The sequence below is a fragment of the Diceros bicornis genome, chromosome 4 (assembly GCF_020826845.1).
Source record: "Diceros bicornis minor isolate mBicDic1 chromosome 4, mDicBic1.mat.cur, whole genome shotgun sequence".
NCBI lineage: Eukaryota > Metazoa > Chordata > Mammalia > Perissodactyla > Rhinocerotidae > Diceros > Diceros bicornis.
Window position 1 is genome coordinate 61,754,225 of NC_080743.1, and position 5,249 is coordinate 61,759,473.

The following is a 5,249-nucleotide window of genomic DNA, read 5'->3' on the forward strand; positions in this document are numbered from 1 at the left end:
GTTCTCCCTGGGACCTGCTAGCCCAGGGGCTGCCCCACCCACTAGAGCACCAATTTAATCCAGCTCAGCCAGGGCAGAGAGCCCACCCTAGGGACTAGCCCCACCCAACAACAAGCCCTCAGGCAACTTGTGGGCCTGCATAGATTGGTGACTGGATTCTCTGCAGCCTGGAGACTGAGCCCACTTCAGTGGGGCAGGGGGTGCACAAGGAGTGAGTGGAGAGTGTGGGGCAGTAGTGGAGTGTGTGGGGCTCCTGCTGTGGAGAGACTGGGTCCACTTCAGGAAGTTGGAGTGTGCACACGGGGCAAGAGTGTGTTGAATGTGTGTGTGGACCTGTGGGTGGCGGGGCTTGTCAGCTGCAGAAGACTTGTGCTTCTCAAAGACCCACATAGGGGGTGTGCCTCATCTTCCAAAGCATGAAACAATTGGGTGCTCCCATGCCTAAGGCCAGCCACACCCAGCTGCAATCCTCAGAGAGCTGACAAGAGACCTAAAGGCTGGAGGCTTATAACAATTGTAAGACCCTGAGCCTAACCTGCCATGCTGGGGGCCTACTCACTTAAAAGAAATGCTGCAACACAAATGTGGTATTAGAACTTGAAGCCAACTGTGCTGGGGCTTCCCACACCCAATAAACAGACTGAAGGGCCCACAACCACTACAAGCAGCTGAGCATTACAACAGCTGGCCAGGAGTATAACTCAGCCTCCCTGGGCACCTACAGGGAGAGCAAACACGCCACTACAGAAGGACACACGTACCCCACATAGGGGTCACTCCTGGAACGTTGAGAACTGAGGAAAGCACACTGCAGTCCTCCTAAGGCATCACTTATATAAGGTCACCTATCCAAGAACAGGAGACGTAGCTGACCTACCTAATACACAGAAGACACAAGCACAGGGAAAGAGGAAAAATGAGAAGGCAAAGGAATACATTCCAAGTAAGGCAACAGGACAAAACTCCAGAAAAGGAACTAAGTGACAGAAATAAGCAACCTACCCAACAGAGAGCTCAAAAAAAAGAGTGTTAAGGATGCTCACTGATTTGAGGAGAAGAATAGATGAACTCAGTGAGAACATCAACAAAGGAATGGAAGATATAAAAAAGAACCAATCAGAAATGAAGAATACAATACTGTAAACAAAAAATTCACTAGAGAGACTCAAAAGCAGAGTAGAGGATACAGAAGAATGGATCTGCAAGCTAGAGGAAAGATTAGAAGAAATTACACAAGCTGAACGGGTAAAAGAAAAAAGAATTAAAAAGAGTGAGGACAGTCTAAGGGACTTCTGGGACAACATCAAGCTCACTAACATTCATGTTATAGGTGTCCTAGAAGGAGAAGAGCAAGACAAAGGGGCAGAGAAAATATTTCAAGAAATAATAGATGAAAACTTCCGTAACCTAAGGAAGGAAGCAGACATCCAGGTACAGGAAGCACAGAGAGCCCCAAACAAGATAAACACAAAGAGGCCCACACAAAGACACATCATAATCAAAATGTCGAGAATTAAAGATAAAGAGAATCCTAAAAGCCACAAGAGAAAGACAAGTTACATAGAAAGGAAACCCCATAAGGCTATCAGCTGACTTCTCAGCAGAAACCTTACAGGCTAGAAGAGAGTGGCATGATATATTTAAAGTGCTAAAAGGAAAAAACTTACAGCCAAGAATACTCTACCCGGTAAGGATATCACTCAAAATGGAAGGAGAGATAAAAAGTTTCCCAGACAAGCAAAAATTAAAGGACTTTGTCACCAAGAAACCAGTGCTATAAGAAATTCTAAAGGGAGTGATTTAAGGGGAAAAGAGAAGACCACAAATAGGAAAAAGTATCTATTTCCATGATAAGAGGGTAATGGATACAAATGCACAAAAAAGAGGTTAGATATGACATCAAAAACATAAAATGAAGGAGGAAGGGAATTAAAGAGTAGAGCTTTCAGACAGAGGTCAAACTAAAGAGACCATCAATTCTGTATAGAGGACTACTAAAACACTGAGAAAAAAGAAAGTTTAAAAATGGCAGTAAGTACATACTTATCAATAGCTACTTTAAACATCAATGGACTAAATGCTCCAATTAAAAGGCATACGGTGGCTGATTGGATAAAACAACAAGACCCATATATATGATGCATACAAGAGACACACTTCAGACCTAATAACACTCACAAACTGAAAGTGAAGAGATGGAAAAAGATACTCCACGCAAATGGCAATGAAAAGAAAGCTGTGGTAGCAATACTCATATCAGACAAAATAGACTTTAAAACAAAAATTGTGAAAAGAGACAAAGAAGGGCATTACATAATGATTAGGGAACAATCCAACAAGAGGATATAACACTTGTAAACACCTACACACCCAACGTAGGAGCACCTAAATATATAAAGCAATTATTAACAGACATAAAAAGAGAAATAGACAGTTACACAATAATAGTAGCGGACTTGAACACTCCGCTTACTCCAATGGATAGATCATCCAAACAGATCAATAAGGAAACATTGGCCTTAAATGACACACTAGAACAGATGGACCTAGTAGATATATACAGAGCATTCCATCGAAAAACCGAAGAATACACGTTATTTTCAAATGCACAGGGAACATTCTCCAGTATTGATCACATATTAGGCCACAAATCGGGTCTACATAAATTTAAGAATATTGAAATGATACCAAGCATCTTTTCTGACCACAATGGTATGAAATTAGAAATCAACTATAGGAAGAAAATCAGAAAAGCCACAAATATGTAGAGATTAAACAAAATGCTACTGAACAACGATTTGGTCAATGAAGAAATCAAAGGAGAAATCAAAAAATACCTGGAGACAAATGAAAATGAAAATACGGCATGCCACAATTTATGGGATACAGCAAAAGCAGTTCTAACAGAGAAGTTTATAGCAATACAAGCCTATCTCAACAAATAAGAAAAATCTCAAATAAACAATCTAACAATGCACCTAAAGCAACTGGAAAAAGAAGAAGAAACAAAGCCCAAAATCAGTAGAAGAAGGGAAATAATAAAAACCAGAGCAGAAATAAATGAAATAGAGACTAAAAAAAAAAGTAGAAAAAACTAATAAAACCAAGATCTAGTTCTTTGAAATGACAAACAAAATTGACAAAACTTTAGCTAGACTCACCAAGAAAGAAAGAGAGAAGGCTCAAATAAGAAAATCAGAAATGAAAGAAGAGAAATTAAAACAGACACCTCAGAAATACAAAAGAGTACAAGAGAATAAAATGAAAAGTTATATGCCAACAAATTCGACAATCTGAAGGAAGTGGATAAATTCTTAGAATCATACAACCTTCCAAAAGTGGATCAAGAAGAAATAGAGAATTTGAATAGACAAATCACCAGCAAGGAAATTGAAACAGTAATCAAAAGCCTCCCCCAAAACAGAAGTCCAGGACAAGATGGCTTCCCTGCTGAATTCTACCAAACATTCAAAGAAGACTTAATACCTATCCTTCTCAAAGTTTTCCAAAAAATTGAGGAGGGGGGAAGCTCCCTAACTCATTCTTGGAGTCAACATTACCCTGATACCAAAACCAGACAAGGACAACACAAAAAAATAAAATAACAGGCCAATATCACTGATGAACATTGATGCAAAAATCCTCAACAAAATACTAGCAAGACACATACAACAATACATTAAAAACATTATACACCATGATCAAGTGGATTTTTTCCGGGTATGCAGGGATGGTTCAACATTCGCGAATCAATCAACGTGATACATCACATTAATAAAATGAAGAATAAAAATCACATGACCATCTCAATAGATGCAGAGAAAACATTTGACAAGATACAGCATCCATTTATGATAAAAACTTGAATAAAATGGGTATAGAAGGAAAATACCTCAACATAATAAAGGCCATATATGACAAACCCACAGCTAATATCATCCTTAATGGTGAAAAACTGAAAGCTATCCCTCTAAGAACAGGAACAAGACAAGGATGCCCACTGTCACCACTCCTATTTAACATAGTACTGGAAGTCCTAGCCAGAGCAATCAGGCAAGAAAAATAAATAAAAGGGATCCAAATTGGAAAGGAAGAAGTGAAACTCTCACTATTTGCAAATGACATGATTTTATATATAGAAAACCCTAAAGAATCCACCAGAAAACTTTTAGAAGTAATAAACGAATACGGTCAAGTTGCAGGTAAGAAAATCAGCATACAAAAATCAGTTGCATTTCTACATACTAACAACGACGTAGCAGAAAGAGAAATTAAGAATACAATCCCACTTACAATTGCAGCAAAAAGAATAAAATACCTAGGAATAAACTTAATCAAATAGGTGAAAGATCTGTACACCGAAAACTATAAAACATTGCTGAAAGAAATTGAAGAAGACACAAAGAAATGGAAAGATATTCCTTGCTCTTGGATTGGAACAATTAACATAGTTAAGATGTGCATACTTCCTAAAGCAATCTATAGATTCAATGCAATCCCTACCAAAGTTCCAACACCAATTTTGACAGAAATAGGACAAAGAATCCTAAAATTTATATGGAACAACAAAAGACTCTGACTAGGTAAAGGAATCCTGAGAAAAAAGAACAAAGCTGGAGGTATCACACTCCCTGGTCTCAAAATATACTACAAAGCTATAGTAACCAAAACAGCATGGTACTGGCACAAAAACAGACACACAGATCAACGGAATAGAATCGAAAGCCCAGAAATAAACCCACACATCTATGGACCTCTAATTTTTGACAAAGGAGCCAAGAACACACAATGGGGGAAAGAAAGTCTCTTCAACAAATGGTGTTGGGAAAACTGGACAGCCACATGCAAAAAAATGAAAATAGACCATTACCTTACACCATACACAAAAATTAACTCACAATGGATTAAGACTTGAATGTAAGACCTGAAACTACGAAACTTCTAGAAGAAAACATAGGCAGTACGCTCTTCGACATAGGTTTTAGCAACATAGTTTCAAACACCATGTCAGACTGGGCAAGAGAAACAATAGAAAAAATAAACCAATGGGACTACATCAAACTAAAACGCTTCTGCACAGCAAAGGAAACCATCAACAAAACGAAAAGACAACCTAACAATTTGAAGAATATATTTGCAAGCCATACATCTGATAAAGGGTTAATCTCAAAATTACATAAAGAACTGATGCATCTCAACAACAAAAAAACTAACAACCCAATTAAAAAATGGGCAAAAGACCTGAATAG